The following is a 22,975-nucleotide window of genomic DNA, read 5'->3' as shown; positions in this document are numbered from 1 at the left end:
TTTGTTGGATAGCAGATAATGCTTCCAGTCAGTTTGCCACCACCACCACCCTGTCTTCCACACAGTCCAGTCTCAGTAGCTGTGAGTCTGGACTACATATTCCTCACCCTGTTCCTCCTTTCTCCCAGCATGCCGAGTGCCCAAACTTGGACACTCTGAAGAGCTGTTCACTTTTCCATTTATAGATTCGGGCCTCTTGCCTCGCCCACTTCATGTAGTGATGCCCAAATATTTGAGCAGCCACAGTCACACGAGGGCAACTGTGAGAAAGTGCAATTAGTGTTGCAAGAGGTGAATGATGATGATGAGACACAATTGCCAGCTAGTCAGGATGAGGCCCAGGATGCGTACGTGGAAGACGAGGTGGTGGACAATGAAGCCACTGACCCAACCTGGCAAGATGACATGCATAGCGAGGACAGCAGCACAGGGGGCGAGGGAGGCATAGCACCACAACAGGCAGGAACAAGCAGTGTGGTGGCCACAGACACACGGCGGGCAACTGTTCCCCGGAACATCAACACAAAGGAAGTTGCCAGTCCAACTGTTAGGTCTTCCAGAGTCTTGCTCTTTTTTAAAGACTGTTCAGATAACCCCAAAAAGGACATTTCCAACATCTGCCACGCCAGCATCAGCAGGGACAGCAAAACTACCAGCCTAACCACCACAAGCATGCTCAGGCACATGACAGCAAAGCACCCGACTAGTTGGGTCGAACACCAGGGTCCAGGATTAGTGTCTTCGGGTAACACCATTGCCTGTTGTGCGCGCACGCCAATCCTCTATCCATGGTGCAGGCGAAGATTCCTCCCGCCCTGCACCTGTCGTTGCACACTCGCAACCACCACCATCAGCAACCACGTCCTTGTCCCAGCGCAACGTTCAGTTGTCCCTACCTCTGTCCTTTGTGAACTGTGGGGCGTTGGCTGCGTATTTGCGCTTGCTTTCAGAGCTAAACTACCATATTTTTAGACTGCTTGCACTTGAAATGTTGCCTTTTAGGCTCGTGGAGAAGGAATCTTTCCGCAACCTCATGGCAGCGGCCATCGCTTGGTACTTTGTCCCCAGACACCACTATTTCTCCTAGTTAGTCATCCCCGCCTTACACAAGCACCTGTCCCAGAACATTACCCGTGCCCTCAACAATGCAGTTACTGGGAAGGTCTACCTAACCACAGACACATGGACAAGTGCTTGTGGGCTGGGATGGCACATCTCGCTGACAGCACACTGGGTTAATATAGTGGAAGCCGGCACCCAGTCGGACCCTGGGATGGAACATGTCATCCCAACGCCGAAGATTGCTGGACCTGGGTCAATCAGGGTCGCCCCCACATTCCACAGCTCCTGCTCCTCCTCCTCTTCAGCCTCCACCTCTGAAATAACCACATCAGTCGGAAGCTGGAAGCACTGCAGCACTGCATCGACAAAGTGACAACAGGCTGTGCTGAAGCTAATGTGCTTAGGGGCCAAACCTCACACCGCTGCAGAGTTGTTGATTTGACAGCTGTAACAGAGCAGGCAGATCTGTGGCTGTCACCACTGAACCTACAGCCAGGCATGGTCATGTGTGACAATGGCCGGAACCTGGTGGCTGCTCTGAAGCTAGGCAAGCTTGCACATGTACCATGACTGGTCCATGTGCTCAACCTAGTGGTTCAGTGGTTTCTCAAAACCTACCCGGATCTGCATGATCTGCTTGTGAAAGTACGCTGCGTGTGTGCCCATTTCTGAAAGTCTCCTACAGCTTCCGCCACTCTCGTCGTGCTTCACCAGCGTTTGCAGCTTCCAGCTCACCGACTGGTGTGTGATGTCACCACGCATTGGAACTCAATGATGCATATGTTGGGAAGCATTTGTGAGCAGCAGAGGACAGCACCAGCTTCAACATGCCCGTCGGTATTCAGGTCAGCCTCCGCATATAAGAGCTGATGAGTGGGCATGGATGTCTTACATCTGTGCCGTCCTCCAAAACTTTGAGGACTCCACGAAGATGGTGAGCGGCGATGACACCATAATTGGTGTCACCATATTGCTTTTCTGTCTACTGAAACACTCGCTGCTCACAATTAAAGAGGAGGCATTGCCGGCAGAGCACGATGAGATGGAGCAAGGAACCATACAGAGTGATGCCACATTGCCCAGCCTCATCTCATCTCAACTCTGATTGCGTGATTATGAGAAGGAGGAAGACGAGGAGGAATAGGAGCTGTTTTCCTGCGCTACAGACGGTCGTATTCACATAACAGTCATAGCGTCTGTTCAGAGTGGATGGCCTGAGGAGAGGGAGAATGAGGAGGAGGAGGAGAGCATGGACAGTCGTCTTCTTGGTCAGGACAGGGATGACTTGGCTGTTGGCAGTCTGGCACACATGGCTGAGTTTGTTACGCTGCCTTTCCCATGACCCTCGCGTTGTACTCATTTTGACCGACCGTAATTACTGGTTGGTCACACTTCTAGACCCACGCTACAAGGAGAACTTTCTATTTCTCCTTCCCGTGGTGGAGAGGTTTAATAAAATGTTGCAGTACCAGAACGCCCTTGTTGAGGAATTATTAAAAAAATTCCCATCTGAAAACGCTGGTGACAGAGGTCACAGTTCCTTGGACAACCAAGGAGTACAGGCGAGGGAGACAAAAATACGATGCAGCAGTGGCAGGGGAACACTGTCAAAGGTGTGGGACAGTTTCCTCAGACCCTTCCAGCGCCCAGGCCCTGATGCGTAGGGTATTCTGACAAGGAGGGAAAAGTTTTGGAAGATGCTGAAGGAGTACCTTGCCGACTGTATCAATGTCCTCCGTGATTTCTCTGTGCCTTATAACTATTGGGTATCCAAGCTGGACACGTGGCATGAACTGGCTCTCTACGCCTTGGAGGTCCTGGACAGCCTGCCGCTAGCGTTTTGTCAGAGCGTGTTTTTAGTTCCGTCGGGGGTATTATAACTGATAGGCGCATCCGCCTATCAACTGAAAATGCCAACAGGCTGACTCATCAAAATGAACAAGGGCTGGATTGGGCCAGACTTCTCAACACCACCGGATGATAGCAGCAGAATATAAACTCAAATCCAGTGGCTTTTTGGGGGGGGGGGGTCTATTCCCATGCACCTCTTCAAATCCAGACATGGGTATACCCTTCCAGATGGTGTCTATTTTCTGTTGTCCTCCTCCTTCTGCTCCTCATCCTCCACCACCATATCACCAGGGTGACCGTGATGCAACACCCACATAATTTTTTTTAAGGGTGTTTATGATGCCCGTAGGAAATTTTTTTAGAAGTCTACCTCTAACATTCTGTATGTTATATAGTATGTTCATGTATGTTTTTCAGCCCATGAACTTAGTGCATGGGCATTACCAGTTTGGAGGCCCACTCCTTAACAATGGTAACAATTTTTTTAATGAGGACCTCCTTGACGTCTCTTCAAAGGGGGTATTGGAGCGCGTCCTAATTTTTGGCAGCCCTCGTACTTGCTGCATATGCAATAACAGTAGACGGAGACCCACTCCTTAATAATTGGAACAAAGCATAGCTGGCTGATGGCCCTCTAACAATAGTAAGGGCCACCTGATGGCCTTGTAAAAATAGGCTTTGTAACTTTCACAGTCCCTCCTTCATAAATGATGTGTCTGATCATGTCTCACACACCACATGGCCAGATAAGGTGGTAAAATGTTAAAATGACATTTACCGGTGAATGTATTTTTCACCGTTGAAAGCAATGCAAAAGTGCAAAAACGCATCAAAAACACTACATGTGAACATAGCCCAAGGTATGGAGGAGCATTTATGGTTTTGGTTATTTATTTTGCCTTATATAGAAGTAATTACCCTGGAAAGAATGTTCCTTAACACTTTTTCCATTTTGGCTTAGTTTTTGTATGTTTTATATTGTCAGTCCGTAAAAGTGGCTTAATACTTTGACAAAATGTTCACAGCAGTGACCTGGGAGTCAGAGATGCTTCCAGGGGTCTTCCCCATGCTGCTCCTATATCATTTTGGCACTTTTCCCATCAATTTGGCCAATTTTTCTGGGGGGCCGCGGGAAAAATGTTCGAGTTTGTCATTGACTTACATTGGGCTTGTTGCTCGGGTCGAGCACACGAGCATTATGATTTTCTTGACTCAAGCAATGAGTACCCGAACATTCTAGTGCTCGCTCATCACTACTATTTAGGTTACTATTTTATGAATGGAAATGAATGCCTAATTGAGTTTAAGTTTAAGCACTCAGCATTAATGAAGGAGACATTAAGTGCAGCTCTCCAGAAATGACATAATTAGATGGCTGAAAGTAGGTCAGAAATGTATTATTTTAGATGATCCTGATGGGCTTCACCAATTAGATGGAACTCCACTCACTGCAGAAGTTCTTGTTCAGAAGATTGCTAAGAGAATATATGAAGAGAATGACAGAGGAGTATTTGACGAGATTGTTTCCAAGCTCCTAAACGTTGGTAGGTGAAGATTTTTCATACCTACAAATTATCAATTGACCAGTTATTCCCTGCAGAAAATATTGGAACATTTCCTTGTAATTTATTCAGGGGGTCACCCAGAAGGTAAATTAATTGTAGCTCGCTCAGATATGTTTGTCACAGAGGCAGTAACCCATTTTGTCCTTGTGCTTGATGATGTAAAGTTTGCATGCAGAAAAACTCATACTGTAGGTTTCTGTAGAAATTGAAGCCACAATGATGACTGGCTGCAAACTTTCTCTAATTTTCATTTTATTTTAGATGGATTGAAGCAACAAAAAATCTGTTGCATAATGCAGTTTCTAAAAAAACTTTTCTAATTGCATATATTTACACAGTAATGTGTGATAAGAGAGAATTATGCAATGCACGCAGTAGACCTTTGTTTTCTAGATACATACCTATATATAGGTATACATTTAAATGTACAGTAAATTGTTTGTGCAGTTAACCCCTTCACGACTTTGACTGTATTCATACATCCAGTTCGCCTGGTACTTACCAACCTTGGACGTATGTATATGTGCAGTCGATTTTGCGCGCACAGAGGTTGTGTGCGTGTGATCGCCGCCGGATGTCAGTTGATTCTGACAGCAGACACCCGGCACCAGGAGTGGTACCCGCACCGCTCCCGGCGCTTTAATCCCCTAAATGCTGCGGTCAATATCGATCGCAGCATTTAGAGAACAGGCAGAAGGAGGAAGCCCCCTCTGCCCTCAGATCGGCGCCCCGCGACGTCATCGCATGGGCCCGATCGTTGTAATGATGACCCGACGTTGTCATGACGACATCCAGGTCTCTAGAGCTAGCAAACTTGCTACATCATTATTTTTTCTAGATCAGATCAGCACCATGGTCACCTCCTCCTGGATATTATGACATCATGAAGAATATATAAGCAGCCGCTCACCCAGAACTTCTTAGCTACTTAAGGTGGGTACTTATGAATACGTCCTGGTATTCATTGATCTCTTCCCTTGGTTGCCTGAAGCTTGGGCAGTGACCAAAATTAACGCAAAAGGAAAAATAAAAAAATTGAAAAGTGAGGTGGTTTGCAGATATGGAGTGTCCAAACCATAGAGAGTGACAGAGGCAGACACTTCACTTGAAAACTGATGAAACAGATCACGGCCACTCTGGGGACCTTACAGGCTTTCCATGTTCCCTATCAATCACAAAGTAGTGGGAAGTTGGAACGCCTTAAAATAGTTATCCACTACTATTCAAAATAGCCCTATTTGCTTTTATGATGAAAAGCAGCTTCTTTCTAATTACCACCCGCTGCTGTTTCTGCCTGTGAGCTGATCTATCACTGGCTGCTCACAGGCAGCATGTGACCCCCCCACCTCCCCCGCTAACCTATCATGATCTCAGGTTTGGCCTATCATCACCTCGCGCCCTCATCAGAATTGGCCTATCATCTCGTGCCCTCACGAGGTTTGGCCTATGATCATCTCACTCTTTCATCAGGTTTGGCCTATTATCATCTCACGCCCTCATCAGATTTGGCCTATCATCATCTCGCACCCTCAACAAGTTTGGCCTATCATCATCTCTCGCCCTCATCAGGTTTGGTATGTCATGACTTCACACCCTCATCACGTTTGGCCTACCATCATCTCGTGCCTTCATCATGTTTGAACTATCATCATCTCGCGCCCTTATCATATTGGACCTACCATCATATCACGCCCTGGTCAGGATTGTACAAACAACAACCAACATATCTTAAGGAAACAATGGCTGAAACCTCGGTAAATCCAGAGTCAGTCAGAATAGCCTCATATAGCATTTAGAACAGAAAAAAACATAAGTACAAAATGGCATAAAAAGTTAAAGTTTTATTTAGTCAATCTGTAAATATTTACATTAATATATTAACATATGTCACCAAATACTGCATACACCAGCTGAGGTAATATTTGTTGGTGACATATGTTTGATTTTTGGTGATTGCATGTGCCATTACGGGCCGATAAGCGCCTGCGCCGCTGCCCCCCGATTTCCGCGCATGGATTTGGCTATCTTTATCCCCTGTGTGTGGTCTCCGGATCCGTGACCGCACGTGCTGGAGACGGATGAAAAAAGAGAGAAAAAGAGAACCGACCATAGAGTCCCAGATGTCAAATATGGTGAATAATAGTAGATTTATTGATAACAGGTGACAACAACGAATGACAGATTACCTACATCAATTAAAATAACTTAAAAACATCTAAAAACAGGGGCGCATATCCGGATGGGGTACAATTCATGTGAGAAATGGATGTAAGAAAAAAACGAATAATGAATAATATACTAGTGTATATAAATATAGTATATAAATATAAATGTATATAAATATAGTATATGAAAATAAGTAAAAATATAATGAATAGATTAATAGCCAACTATAAAGAAGATGGACAAAGTGGACAATAATTGTAAATAATCAATATGCAGACATAAAATTGAAAACATAAGTAAAAGTGCCAGTGCATTTAAATATTATCAATCCTAACCCCAAAATTGTATAAAGTATAATATGAGGACACATGCTAAATCCAGATATCTGTATATAAATATAATAATATGTGCCTTCCAATGTTTACAGGGGGAAAAAAAAGGGGCAATAAGATCAATTCATAGTCAATTGTAAAGAAGGGTCATCAGAGCTGATCCAATGTACATCTAGAGTGTATGTATATCATATCATAGTTGGCATATATCACATGAATGAAAGTAACTTACAAGTAGCGATAGAATAATACCACAAGCCGGACCGCGTCCACCCCGACGCGCGTTTCGGCAAGCGCCTTCGTCAGGGGGTGGAGATAACAGGCAAAAAGGAAGTATAAGAAGAAACAGAAAGCCAATGAGAGAATACCAATCATATCGGGGGCGTGTGGTAATGAACCAATCAACAAGGAGTGGGCGTGGTATGACGCGATGCAAGCCACAGCGTCCGCACATCTCCACGGCAACCGCGTCATGTGACCCGTGGTCACGGGACCACGTGGGAACCATGACCCAGAACCGCAGGGCATCTAGGAACGCGGTCAGCGTGGAGACCGTCCAAGACACAGAGGCACGCCCGCGTGCCGCCAACTCCAAGGTGGGGTGCCGCCAACTCCAAGGTGATGAAGGGAGGCGTGGAATCACGCATGTGATGCCATGGCAACTGTGGGCAGACACGACCGCCGCGTCACGAGATCAGCAAATGTATAGATAACACATGTGGACGCGGCGGCTGCGGGTATCCAAGGCAACATGGCAACAATGCGTTCACCTCCCATGTAAGGGGGAGATTACGTGATAAAAGGAACGGAAGATATATGCCAACTATGTAAAGTGACAAGTATAAAGAGATATATATATAGATAATACCGAAGTGTACATGAGAGGAGAAATAACTTATTCACTAAATTCATTCTATCAGTCAAAACTACAAAGTGAATATGTGCATATATGTATATGAAAATATAATATAAAATGAATATACAAACTGATATAAACACATGCACATATAAAAATACAATGTAAACAGAAAAAAATAAATAAGAATAAAAATAATTAGATGAATATAACAAGAGTGTATAGATGTATACAGAGAATAAGTGAATAAACAATGGTGATAATAAATATAGTGTGTAGAGGAATATGATATGTGAGGAAGAGTGAATAACAAAGTGTGCAAACAAAGACAAAAAATGATAATATAATGATGTGAAGAATGGTAGTAAAAAATGTGCGAGTGAATGAGTAATAAGAAAGTGTGTGAAAAAAAAAAATATATATATATATATATTATTAATTATTGTGAGAATGTGTATATAAATGTGTATGTAATAATGTGTATGTGAGAAGTAGATGAAAGTGCAAGAAATAAGTAAAAGTGACGTGTGCAAGTGAACAAAAGAAAAATAAAATATGGACATCAAATTAAAAATGAAAAATTGTGTATAAACAAAAAATGATAATATAAAATGTGAGGAATGGTAATAAAAGTGTAAGTGAATAAGTGATAAGAAAGTGTGTGAAAATGTGAGAATAAGTGTGTGTGAATGTGTATGAATAAATGTGAATAAAAGTGCAAGAAATAAGTAAAAGTGACATGTGCAAGTGAACATAATAAAAATAGGGTATAGACATCAAATTAGAAATAAAATTACACAGCCACTACATGAAAATAATAATTCACAAGGTCATAAATACACATGTACCAACACATAAATCCATCATATAAATACATCTCCCATCCATATACAATATAGAAGCACGATATACATGATCATGTCCACCACATCCATTGGATACTAAGTGACCAAAGTGGTATATAAAAGTCCAGGGATATCGTATAGTGATTCATCACGGTGCATCAAGATGTCCTCCGAACATAGGAAGTGTTGACACACCCAGCAAAGATGTCCCCCAGGCGAATCAAATCGCAAAAAAACAGGAACTAAAAAAAGGATAAATATATAATCATTAGCTATAGTCCAAGAAAATAATATAGAACTATGGATTTACACCACGACCCCAGATGGCATAAAGGCACAATTAAAACCTCACGCCATATATCATTGGCTGTATATAAAACAGAGAAGATATTAAAATAGACATAAAAAAACGAATCTAAAAAATTATATATACAAACAAGCCTGATATCAAGTAAGTAGTCAGAGAAATGGGACGAAACTATTATATTCGTTAAGGCCAAAAGGATGGACCGTATTTAAGGTCCAAATCCATTTCGATTCCCGCTGAGCCAAATTGCGACGGGTATTACCACCTCGAATAGTCGGGGAAATGGAATCAATGCCACGAACCAAGAATTTAGTACTGTCACAGTTATGGTGGATCTTGAAGTGTCTTGGAATCGTTTTTAAAGTTGATACATCCTTCTCATCTTTGCCAGCTATAATCCCCAAAATGTGTTCACGTACACGTACTTTCAATTGTCGAGATGTCATTCCGACATATATCTTAGGGCAGGGACATGTAGCGTAGTATATTACGGCCCTAGTGGTACAAGAGATTTTTTTATTAATTTTATATGATTTAAGTCCCTTTGAATCAAAAAAAGTATCAGATCGTTCAATGTTAGGACATGCCACACATTGTCCACAAGGCGAACAACCCACCATCATGGGGAAATTGTCCAAAAATGTCTTCGGAGGCACAGGTTGGTAATGGCTAGAAACTAAACAATCATGTAAATTTTTAGATCTCCGAAAAGTAATTTGAGGTTTACTCGAGAGGTACTTGGACAGTGTAGGATCTGCCAAGAGAATAGGCCATGATCGGTCCAAGCATTGTCTCATGGTATCAGCATGTGCACTGAATGTCGTGATGAAACGAACACGATTCTTATGACCCTTCTTTACAATTGACTATGAATTGATCTTATTGCCCCTTTTTTTCCCCCTGTAAACATTGGTAGGCACATATTATATTTATATACAGATATCTGGATTTAGCATGTGTCCTCATATTATACTTTATACAATTTTGGGGTTAGGATTGATAATATTTAAATGCACTGGCACTTTTACTTATGTTTTCAATTTTATGTCTGCATATTGATTATTTACAATTTTTGTGCATCTTCTTTATAGTTGGCTATTAATATTTCATTATATTTTTTACTTATTTTCATATACTATATTTATATACACTAGTATATTATTCATTATTCGTTTTTTTCTTACATCCATTTCTCACATGAATTGTACACCATCCGGATACGCGCCCCTGTTTTTAGATGTTTTTAAGTTATTTTAATTGATGTAGGTAATCTGTCATTCGTTGTTGTCACCTGTTATCAATAAATCTACTATTATTCACCATATTTGACATCTGGGACTCTATGGTCGGTTCTCTTTTTCTCTTTTTTCATCCATTGATTTTTCCGATTGTCCCCTTTCGCCTATACTGGTCCTCCTATTTCGGCTGGTTTTTAACTTTATACACTCTAGGCATAATATATTTTACTTATTACCGCCGGATTTATATTTCTTTTTGGTTTTTCTTGTATTGTTCTATTACGTGCTGGAGATGCATACAGGGGGCGTGACGGCCATTATCCATGGGGCCGAACAGGTTTGGTACTGCCGCGCATGCGCCGCTTCAGGCCTTCATTTGATCCTGAGTTGCATGATGATGCTCAGTATTCATGGGACAGAGTGGGTTTAAAACTACCACGCACGCTCCGTCTAAGATCCTTATTTATCTTGAGCTATGTGTTTCAATCACATGACGCACCATTTGACCAATTGTGGGTGTATTTATAAAGGTCCTGTTCATTCTCTTTCACTTACCTGTTTCTTGATAAAGCTTTTTTGCAAGCGAAACGTGTGTCGAGACACCTTTTGCCACCTGTCCTCCGCGTCCCCATGGACACCATATACAATTGTGGTAAGCATCTGGTGAACTTGGGTTTGGTTTAAACATTTTTATGTGCTCCACTTGGAATATATAGCCTTATTCTATCCAGTATATCTCTGGAAAGATACCACACTATGTATATGGACTCTTCTTCCAGCACATTGCACTTTCTTGTCATGTATTATATTTATATTATGGATATATTAATGTAAGTTATTTACAGATTGACTAAATAAAACTTTAACTTTTTATACCATTTTGTACCTATGTTTTTTTCTGTTCTAAATGCTATATGAGTAGGCTATTCTGGCTGACTTTGGATTTACCGGGTTTTCAGCCATTGTTTCTTTAAGATATGTTGGTCGTTGTTTGTACATTGACTTGTGCCTGTGTTTTCACAGTAACTTTATGGCCGACAATGGACTTCCGTACCCGGGATAATTCCTGGCTGGCTCAATTGAACGATATTTCTGGTGACAATGGTGCTAATGGACTGGGAAGGGATCCGGATTTAAGGGACAGCATTGCGAAGTTTAAAACCTTTCTTAGACGCAGAACACGGACGTGGTGGAACCACGCTTTTCTTATTAAATATATTGACCAGGCCCTCATTCCCCGTGCTGTGAGGATTCAAATTTTTCTGTCTTTTAATATTGAGGATAATGACTTTAAAGCAAAGTGGGAAACATTGGCAGATACCTGCTCATTGGGGTTCCTGAAACTCCTGAGGTAATTCAATGCGACATCCCTGAAGGAGATGGAAGTAGAAATTGAGACGCTCCAGACCCAACTTAAAAACGATCTAAATAATGATGATCTGAGTAAACTCAATGAGGAGGTGGATCTTGAGTCCCAGAAGCTGGTTAAGGATAGTCAATCGAATAAAATTAAGAAATTTCAGCGTGATATTCATGACAGACAAACGAATGCTGTATATAGATGAAGGCTTCCACCTACAAGATCAAGATCATGCCATACTTTGGCATCTCGGTCAAGATCTACTTCCATCACTTCTAACATCTCTAATGATGATACTACATCTGAAAATCGGAGTTCTGGAGTAGGGATGCATAGTCAATCTGCACCTAGATTTTAATCAAAAGCCAATACACGCAGCAGGAATCACAATCCGCCTCAGGTTAATGCTGCCCAAGGGGGGCTCCGTGTCATCAACCTCTCGAATCATATGCTGACCGAGAGACAGGTGGAGGTCCTGGGATTTGTTTTATCTTTTGCTCTCTCTAATGGGTTTGACTTTTTTTTACTGCCCTCAAGGACCTCCACCTGTTTGCTTGGAAATTAATTTTAAAAAAACTTCATTTTAGACCACACGGTGAGGATGCCCCTTTGATAGCGGCAGAGAGGGAGGCTCTACAGAACTTAGAAGATCTCCTCATGGAGCAATTTCTGGCTCCCTCAGTTGGGTCCTTAACATCGTGGGTGCCCAAATACACTAGATTCCCCCCCTTGTCACTAAGCCCATCAGTGGAGATTTTTGTCCGCCTTGTTACTGAAGACTTGAAAAAACTCTCCACACGGAGAAGAGGGGACAATCTCTCCATGGCTCAGCGGATGGCAATACAACAGCTAAAATCCCTTAAGGATATTGTGATTAAGCAAGCGGACAAGGGGGAGGAATATTGTGTTGTGGCCGTGTAATCTACGAGAGGGAGGCCTTGCGTCAGTTGAGGAATCGTGATACTTACTCTAAATTGGATTACAACCCGTCAGCCTCCTTCTTTGCCGCATTACAGGGTATCCTGGCACGAGCATGTGAACAAGGAATCATAAATAAAAAAACGGCAGATGCCTTGACAGTTCGGTTTTCAAAGACGGCCACCTTTTATTTGCTACCTATGCTCCACAAGGATGCCCTCAACCCACCGGGGCGTCCGATCGTGCCCGGTTTGGGTAGTTTATGTGGACCAATCTGCCAATACATTGACAGTCACCTTAGACCTCTAGTGGCCACACTACCATACTATATTAAAGACCCGACGGACCCTACACAGGTTAAAGACGTCCTTGTGGATAATGATAATTTCATGGTCACGGCTGATATTGAGAGCCTATATACATGTATCAGCCATGATTTGGGCCTGTCTGCAGTCTCTGCCTCTTCCTCAGGACGTCCGACCTGGATGGCCCCTCGAGTGAGTTTATCCTCTAGCTCCTTCACTTTGCCCTTTCACATAATTATTTTTTGTTTAAGGATGTTGTGTACCTGCAGAGACGCGGCACGGCCATGGGGGCGGCCTGCGCGTCCTCCTACGCCAACCTCTTCCTGGGTGCGTGGGAGAGAGAGGTGTTTGGTGATAGGGGGGTGCGGGGCGCCGCATGGGTTGTGTCGTGGCTCAGGTACATTGATGATATTTTATTTTTTTGGCATGGGACGGTGAGGGAGCTCGAGGAATTTATGCTGCAGCTCAATTCTAACACCTGGGACATTAAACTGTCATATGTATACCATCATAGACATATTGAGTTTCTGGACGTTGTGTTGGAGGTAGACTCATCTTTGTCTCTCCAGACCGACGTCTTTAGAAAGCCAACGGCGGTTAATGTGCTTTTACACGCAAAGTCTGCGCATAATATTTCCGCGATTCGGACCGTCCCAGTCTGCCAATCCCTGAGGATGAGGCGCATCTGCTCTACAGAGTCATCTTTTGAGAGACAGGCCACAGATCTGGCTGAACACTTTAGGAATCGGGGCTACAGCAATAGCTCCATCAGTCATGGCTATGAGAGAGTGAGGAGGACTCCTAATGACCGTCTTCTCTATTCCACCTCTCCCAAAAGGTAGGGAGGAGCCTGAGAGGGTTCGCTATATATCCACCTTTAATCATCAATGGGGTGAGATGCGAAAAAATGTTCCAAAACATTAAGGGATTCTTGGCATGGAGCCCTCCCTGCGTGACTCTCTTGGGGATTATCCCCTCATGACGGCTTGACGAGCTAAGAATTTGGGGGATTTGCTGGTGTCAAGTCACTATATTCCCCCTTTGACCAATTTTTTTGGCTCCCATGAACCCACGGTAGGGTGCTTTCCATGTGGTCACTGTTCTACCTGCGTGAATGTCCTGCGCTCTGCTTCCTTCTCTTCATCTGATGGCTCCCGTGAGTTTAAAATCTTGAAATATATTTCATGTAGTTCTACTCAAGTTATTTATTATGTTACTTGTGGTTGCCAACTAATTTATGTTGGTTTGACCACTAGGGAGCTCAAGGTGAGGGTTCAGGAGCAAGTGCGGGACATTTGTGCGACCAGCACAGTGATTGACCCTCGGGAGCTGAGGACACTGTCGCGTCACTTCCTAGCTCCTTGAGAGTGCGCGACATTGATGTCCTACATTTGGGCTTCCGGGGAGGTAGCAAATTCTGGCCCAGAAAGAGGCCAGATGGATCGTGACCCTCGATACCGTGGCTACGCGGGGTCTGAATGAGAGTCTGGTCTTTTCATCATTTTTGTAATTGCGTCCGCTTTGAATGCTCCCGTATTTTCCGTTATCCCTTATGGACTATTTGGGATGGTGGGAATTTTTAATGGATTTAAATTTTTTACTTTTCTAATTATTCTGTTTTCCTCTTATATGATTTGTATTTAAGAGGATTACCTTTAGATGCACCACATCTTCTATTCTCTGCAGTTCTCCTGGGCTTTTCCTATTAAATATAGACATTCGTCTTTTCCTAGGAGATGCCATTTGGAATTTTATCGGACTGCATTGGAAACATGTCTGTTGGATTATCTTTAGATATAAATATTTATAGATATGTATTATCTTGCGAGTGTGTTACATGTTATGCTTCTACATGGCTTTTTTTGTAATTTTATGTATTTCATGCACTGTACTACTTACTGTATACACCAGTTGAGGTAATATTTGTTTGTGACATATGTTTGATTTTCGGTGATTGCATGCGCCATTATGGGTCGATGTGCACGTGCGCCGCTGCCCCTCCATTTCCGCGCATGAATTTGGCTATCTTTATCCCCTGTGTGTGATCTCCGGATGCGTCACCGTACATGCTACTGATGCATACAGGGGGCATGATGGCCATTATCCATGGGGCCGAACGGGTTTGGTGCTGCCGCGCATGCGCCACTTCAGGCCTTCATTTGATCCTGAGTTGCATGATGACGCCCAGTATTCATGGGGCGGAACTGGTTTAAAACTACCACGCACGCTCCGTCGAAGATCCTTAGAGCTATGTGTTTCAATCACATGACGCACCATGTGACCAATTGTGGGTGTATTTATAAAGGTCCTGTTTATTCTCTTTCATTTACCTGTCTCTTGATGAAGCTTTTTACAAGCGAAACATGCGTCAAGACACCTTTGCCACCTGTCCTCCGCGTCCCCCTGGACACCATATACAATTGTGGTAAGCATCTGGTAAACCTGGGTTTGGTTTAAACATTTTTATGTGCTCCACTTCTAATATACAGCCTTATTCTATCCAGTATATCTCTGGAAAGATACCACACTATGTATATGGACTCTTCTTCCAGCACATTGCACTTTGTCATGTATTACATTAATATATCCATAATATAAATATAAGTTATTTACAGATTGACTAAATAAAACTTGAACTTTTTATACCATTTTGTACTCATGTTTTTTTCTGTTCCTCATCAGGATTGGCCTACCATCATCTCGTGCCCTCATCTGGTTTGGCCTATCATCATCTCGCACCCAAATCAGGTTTGGCCAATCATCATCTGGAGCCATCATCAGGTTTGGACTACCATCATCTCGCGCCCTCATCAGGTTTGGACTACCATCATCACGCGCCCTCATCAGGTTTGGTCTACCATCATCTCGCACCCAAATCAGGTTTGGCCAATCATCATCTGGAGCCATCATCAGGTTTGGACTACCATCATCTCGCGTCCTCATCAGGTTTGGACTACCATCATCACGCGCCCTCATCAGGTTTGGTCTACCATCATCTCGCGCCCTCATCAGGTTTGGTCTACCATCATTTCGCTCTCTCATCAAGATTGGCATATCATCATCTCGCTCTCTCATCAGATTTGGCTTACCATCATCTCGCACCCTCATCAGATTTGGCTTATCATTTCACACCCTCAGCAGGTTTGGCTTATCATCTCGCGCCCCCTCAGGTTTGACCTATTATCATCTCAGGTTTGGCATATCATCATCTCGCGCCCTCATTAGGTATGGCCTAACATTATCTCACGCCCTCATCAGGATTGGCCTAACATCATCTCACGCCCTAATCAGGTTTTGCCTATCATCATCTCGCACCCCCATCAGGCCAAACCTGAGATGATGATAGGCCAAGACTAATGAGGGCGCGAGATGATGATAGGCCAAACCTGATGAGGGCGCTAGATGATGATAGGATAAACCTGATGAGGGCGTGAGATGATGGTAGACCAAACCTGATGAGAGTGCCAGATGATGATAGGCCAAACCTGATGAGAACGTGAGATGATGATAGGATAAACCTGATGAGGGCTCGAGAAGATCGTAGGCCAAACCTGATGAGGGTGCGAGATGATGGTAGGCCCAACTTGAAGATGGCACGAGATGATTATATGCTAAACCTGAGATGATGATAGGCAAAACCTGATGGGGGCGCGAGATGATGGTAGGCCAAACCTGAGGAGATGATAGGTTTCGCGCCCCCATCAGATTTGGCCTATCATCTCGCATTTGGCCTACCATCAACTCGCGTCCCCATCAGGTTTGGCCCACCATGATCTCCACCCTCATGTGAGTGTGTGTGAGCGTGTCTGTGTGAGCGTGTCTGTGTGAGCGTGTCTGTGTGAGTGAGAGTGTGTTTGTGTGAGAGCGTTTGTGTGAGTGTCTGGGTGAGTGTGTGTGTTTATGTGACTGTTTGAGTGTGTTTGTGTTAGAATATTTGTGTGAGTGTGTTTGGGAGTGTTTGTGGGTGTGTATGTGTGAGCATGTTTTTGTCAGCGTGTTTGTGTGAGTGTTAATGTGAGTGTGCTTATAGGTTTATGTGAGTGAGTGTGTTTGTGGGAGAAAGTGTGTTTATGTTAGTATGTGGGATAGTGTGGGCGTGTTTGTGTGTGAGCGTGTTTGCGTGAGCAGGTTTGCGTGAGTGTGTTTGTGTGGGCGTGTATGTCTGAGCATGTTTTTGTCCGCGTGTTTGTGTGAGTTTTTGTGTGTGTGTGCTTATGTGAGTGTGCTTGTATGTTTATGTGAGTGTGTGGGAGAGTGTTTGTGTGGGAGAATGTGTTTGTCTGAGTGTGTTTGTTACGGATCCGGGTGGTGGAACCTCTGTGCCGTGGTGCAAGGAGGGACCCAGAGGGGCGTAACTAAGTATCAACTCAGACCGACCCTGGTCGTACGGCAGCTAACGACTCCGTGACCAGGGAGGGACCGAGCAGAGGGACCAGGTGCTACTCTGGGGACGACCTTGTAAGAGAGCAGGTGGCTCCCACGGGTCAGAAGACTGGGACTGACCGGTATAGCGGATGGGCACAGCAAGCAGGCAGAAGTCTCTGGGTTAGCTGACAGGTGGTCACGGCACGTGACGGCAGAGCAGGCTGAAGTCTCTAGGTTAGCAGACAGGTGGTCACGGCAAGTGACGGCAGAGCCTCCAGGTAGGGTAGTAGGTAACAGGCAGGTAACAGGCGAGTGCTCCCAGGTGAGCAGACTAGCAGGCACGGCAGGTAGCAGGCAGGTAACTGGCAGGTGCTTCCTGGTAAGCAGGCGGGCTTGCCCATAGACAGACTGTCGGGCTGGAGAGTAGTCAGGCTGGCGGACTGGAACAGTAGTCAGGCTGGCAACTGGACCTGAGGGCTGAAGCAGAGGTAAGAATACTTGTGCAACAACTATTGCTCGGGCACCTCCATTTTGGAGGAGGTGCCTTATATATGGGATGTCCTCCGGCAATTGGCCGGGGACTCCTTAGGGCGACGCGCGCGGCCCCTTTAAGAGAGGGAGCACCCGCGCCCTAAGCACAGTGCCCAGGAAGCTGCGCGCGCCGGCAGCAAAAGGAAGAGGAGCGCGGGAGGACGCCGCGCAGGGAGCGAGGAGGTGAGAGGGACGGCTTCTCTGCCTGGCAGGGGGCAGAGATGCCGATGCTACAGTGTTTATGTGAGTTTGTTTTAAATTAAGGTGAGTTCAATAGTTAGAAAAATCTGATAATTTATGGAAAGTATTAGCAAAATGTTTAATTACACCTATCAAAAAAACAGCCTCCTCCATATCCCCTCAAGCTGTCCTATCCATCACCAAGATAGATGCGTTTTCTGCCATTTAGGTAGAAGTAATCTTCAAACAATTTGCTTCTAATTTAGACAAAGTAGCTAGAAGGTATATCTTGCAAACTCTACATGTGATGTTTGCCTATTAAACAATAGTTGTAATATGTATTTGCGAAACTTCCATTTTATCTATGCCTGACCTACACTATTTCATTTTTTAGAAGGTAGTAGTACATTGATAGTTTTTGTGTTTAAGAGTGCGTATGTGTGTGAGTGAGAGAGCATTTGTGTGAGAGAGTGTGTCAGTGATAATTGTGTGAAGTAGTGTGTTTGAGATTGTGTGTGTTTGTGTGAGAGAGAGTATGTGTGTAGGAAAGTGTGTCTGTATGAGAGAGTGTGGAGTGTGTGTCTGAGAGTGGGGGTGTAGGATAGTGTGTGTGAGAGAGTGTGCTTGTGTGTGTGTGTGTGTGTGTAAGAGAAAATGTTTGACAGTTTGTGTGTTAAGAGTGTGTATGTGTTTGTGTAAGTGTGTGTTTGTGTGTGTGAGATTGGGTGAGAGAGTGAGTGTGTGTGTGAGAGTGTATTTGAGTGTACAGTTATATGAAAAAGTTTGGGCACCCCTATTAATCTTAAGCTTATTGTTTTATAAAAATTGGTGTTTTTGCAACAGCTATTTCAGTTTGATATATGTAATAACTGTTGGACACAGTAATGTTTCTGCCTTGAAATGAGGTTTATTGTACTAACAGAAAATGTACCATTTGCATTCAAACAAAATTTGACAGGTGCATAAGTATGGGCACCCTTATCATTTTCTTGTTTTAAATACTCCTACCTACTTTTTACTGACTTACTAAAGCACTTTTTTTGGTTTTGTAACCTCATTGAGCTTTGAACTTCATAGCCAGGTGTATGCAATCATGAGAAAAGCTACTTAAAGTGGCCACTCGCAAGTTGTTCTCCTGTTTGAATCTCATCTGAAGAGTGGCATCATGGGCTCCTCAAAACAACTGTCAAATGATCTGAAAACAAAGATTATTCAACATAGTTGTTCAGGGGAAGGATACAAAAAGCTGTCTGAGATTTAACCTGTCAGTTTCCACTGTGAGGAACATAGTAAGGAAATGGAAGAACACAGGGACAATTCTTGTTAAGGCCAGAAGTGGCAGGCCAAGAAAAACATCAGAAAGGCAGAGAAGAAGAATGGTGAGATCAGTCAAGGACAATCCTCAGACCACCTCCAGAGAGCTGCAGCATCAACTTGATGCAGATGGTGTCACTGTGCATCGGTCAACTATACAACGCTCTTTGCACAAGGAGAAGCTGTATGGGAGAGTGATGCGAACGAAGCTGTTTCTGCAAGCACGCCACAAACAGAGTCGGCTGAGGTGTGCAAAAGCACATTTGGAGAAGCCAATTTCCTTTTGGAAGAAGGTCCTGTGGACTGATGAAACCAAGATTGAGTTGTTTGGTCATACAAAAAGGCGTTATGCATGGCGGCAAAAGGACACAGCATTCCAAGAAAAACACTTGCTACCCACAGTAAAATTTGGTGGAGGTTCCATCATGCTTTGGGGCTGTGTGGCCAATGCCGGCACCGGGAATCTTGTTAAAGTTGAGGGACGCATGGATTCCACTCAGTATCAGCAGATTCTTGACAATAATGTTCAAGAATCAGTGATAAAGCTGAAGTTACGCAGGGGATGGATCTTTCAGCAAGACAATGATCCAAAACACCGCTCCAAATCTACTCAGGCATTCATGCAGAGGAACAATTACAATTTTCTGGAATGGCCATCCCAGTCCCCATACCTGAATATCATTGAACATCTGTGGGATCATTTGAAGAGGGCTGTCCATGCTCTGCGACCATCAAACTTAACTGAACTGGAATTGTTTTGTGAAGAGGAATGGTCAAAAATGCCTTCATCCAGGATCCAGGAACTCATTAAAAGCTACAGGAAGCGACTAGAGGCTGTTATTTTTGCAAAAGGAGGATCTACTAAATATTAATGTCACTTTTCTGGTGAGGTGCCCATACTTATGCACCTGTCAAACTTTGTTTGAATGCAGATTGCACATTTTCTGTTAGTACAATAAACCTCATTTCAAGGCAGAAACATTACTGTGTCCAACAGTTATTACATATATCAAACTGAAATAGCTGTTGCAAAAACACCAATTTTTATAAAACAATAAGCTTAAGATTAATAGGGGTGCCCAAACTTTTTCATATAACTGTATGTGTGTGAGCGTGTCTAAGATTGTATTAGAGTGTGTAGGAGAGTGTGTGAGCGAGTTGTTGTGTAAGAATGTGTTTGTGCAGGAGTGTGTGAGTGAAGGAGAGATGGTGTGCGTGTGAGAGTGTGTAAGAGTGTGTGTATGTGTATCAGAGAGTTTTTGTGTGTAAGGGTGTGTGTGGGATTGTGTGTACATGTGAGCGTGCATGCGAGAGTGTGTGATTGTGTTTGTGTGTAAGAGTGTGTTCGTGAGTGTGCATGTGAGATTGTGTGTGAGTGCGAGAGAGTATGTAAAAGTGTGTGTGACAGTATGCTTTTGTGTAAGAGTGTGTGGAGGGGAGTGTGTGTATGAAGGAGAGTGTCAGAGTGAGATAGAGTGTCTGGTCTGAGAATGTGTGTGTGAAAGTGTGTCTGTGTGTGAAAGAGTATGTTTGTGTGAATGTGAGTGCGTTTGAGTATGCCTTTGTGTGTGAGTGAGAAGTTTTTTGTGTGTGGAGGGGAGTGTGCAAAGGGAAGTGTGTGTGTGTGTGTGTGTGTGTAGGAGAGTCCAAGAGAGAGACTAGAAGGAGACAAAGCGCAGATATGGAAAAGAGAGCACAATTGCGCTCACCTGGTTTGCGTTCTGTACACACAACCACTGAAAACACTTAAAGCTGCTGCAGACCCACGAGGAGATAAAAGCATCGATACTAGAAAACAAATGTCAAATCGTTAAACCATTTACAATTAGATTGGCATTCGTCATTCTTCCTACAACAGCGCAGAATCCACCCATTTGTTTTTCAGTATCGATGTGTGTAGGAGAGTGTCAGAGTGTGAGAGTGTCTAGAGAAAAAGAGTGCGTGTGAGAGAGTGTCTGGTCTAAGAATGTGTGTGTCTGTGTGAATGTGAGAGTGTGTGTGAGATTGGGGGGGGGGGAGTGTTTTTGTTTGAGAGAGAGAGTGTGTGTGTGTGTGTGTGTGTGTGAGACAGTGTGAGAGTGAGTGTGTATTTGTGAAGGAATATGTGTGTTTGTGTAGAAGTGTGTGAGTGGGGGAGAGTGTGTGTAGATGAGTGTGTGTAGGAAAGCGTGTGAGAGTGAATGTGTGAAAATGTGTTCGTGTGAGAGTGCATGTTTCAGAGTGCATGTGTGTGGGTGTAGGAGTGTGTGAGTGTGTTTGTGTGAGGGTGTGTATGTGAGAGATTGAGCATGTGTGCTTCAGCAGAAGTGTTTGTGTGAGAGTGGGGGAGAGTGTGGGTGTGTGTGGAGTGTGAGAATGTTTTGTGTGAGTGTTTCTGTGTGTGTGGGAGTGTGTATGTATGAGTGTGAGAGTGTCTGGTCTGAGAGTACGTATATGTGAATGTGTGTGTGTGTGTGAGTGCCTTGGCGTAGAAGAGTGTGTATGTGGAGTGTCTGGGTGAGTGTTTCTGTGAGTGAGAGAATGTGAGAGAGAAAGTGAGATCGAAAGATTGTGTGCATGTGAGAGCGTGCGTGCGAATGTGTGTGTGTGTTAGAGAGTGTGTGTAGTTGTATGTCAGAGAGAGTGAGTGTGTGCGTGTGTGACTGTTTGTGTGTGAGAATGTGTGAGTGTGTGTGTGGCTAAGTGCCCATGATGAAGAAATGCTGCATATTTTTTACGCTTCTCCCTGGCAGGAAAAACAAATGCGGATTTTACATGCGTTTTTCCTGCCATGTAGAGGCGTTTGTCAAGCGTTTTTGCATGCATTTCTGCATGCGGGTTATCAAGCGCTTTTCCAAGCGATTTTAGCATCAATTGGAAAAGTGCTTGACAACTTTAGTCACACTATATAAATCCATGCAACCGGCATGGATTTATATAGTGTGACTAAGTAATAGTTAAAGAAAAGAATAAGAATGGTAAAAAATAAAGATTATACTTACTTTCCGATGGCCCCCGGTGTTTTCTCCTCTTCGTCCGGTCTGTTGTATGGGTCGTGGTGGTGTGAAAGGACCTGCCATGACATAATTTAGTCATGTGACAGGTCACGCCACCGCCGACGGTCGCGTGACCTGTCACATGGCTAAATGACGTCATGGCAACTCCTTTCACACGACCGCGACCCATACAACAGACCGGACGCATCGCTGAGGAAACCGGGGGACATCGGAAGGTAAGTATAATCTTTATTTTTTATTTTAAATTCTTTTTTTAACAGGTTCTATGGTACCCGGGTCTGGAGGAGAGTCTCCTCTTCTCCAAACCCGGGTAACATCCGCACATTGGACCGTATGATATCCGCTTGTGAAAATGTGTTCATACGGATATTATGCGGTTCAATGCAAGTCAATGGCAGCAATTATGCTGCGTGTCCGCAAAATTAATGGACATGCCGCGTATTTTTCCGCAATGATAATCTGCAGCGGAAATTTCCGCAGCATGTGCATAGCACATGCGGATTATCATTGGGAACCATGGGGCACGTATTACCAAGCGTTTTTTAAGCGTTTTTGCTGCGGAAATTCCGTGGCAAAAACGCTTGAAAAACACATAGTGGGCACACAGCCTGAGAATATGTGTGTGAGAATGTTTGAGTGTAGGTGTGAGTGTGATAGAAAGAGTGTGTGTGAGATTGTGTGTGGCTGTGTTTTTAAGTGAAAGATTGTGTGGGTTTGTGACTGTGTAAGTGAGAATGTGTGCGTGCGAGTGAGTTTGTGGGAGAGTGAATGTGTTTGTGTGTGT

The 22,975-nt window shown here is 43.8% G+C and overlaps 1 long non-coding RNA gene across 1 annotated transcript in view; it reads left to right on the top strand.

The window, feature by feature from the left end:
* The window catches only part of LOC141165124 (uncharacterized), a 39,420-nt gene extending 23,647 nt beyond the window's left edge, over positions 1–15,773 (top strand). The window contains exons 3-4 of the long non-coding RNA XR_012251062.1: positions 15,152–15,230; positions 15,488–15,773. This is a non-coding gene — a long non-coding RNA (uncharacterized lncRNA). The remainder of the gene's footprint in view (positions 1–15,151; positions 15,231–15,487) is intronic.
* Positions 15,774–22,975: the final 7,202 nt, after the last annotated feature.

Source organism: Phyllobates terribilis, unplaced genomic scaffold (genome assembly GCF_046119375.1).
Source record: "Phyllobates terribilis strain yellow unplaced genomic scaffold, ASM4611937v1 Scaffold_11__3_contigs__length_659146591, whole genome shotgun sequence".
Taxonomy (NCBI): domain Eukaryota; kingdom Metazoa; phylum Chordata; class Amphibia; order Anura; family Dendrobatidae; genus Phyllobates; species Phyllobates terribilis.
The sequence above is the reverse complement of the archived record's forward strand: the minus strand, read 5'-3'. Positions and strand labels throughout refer to the sequence as shown.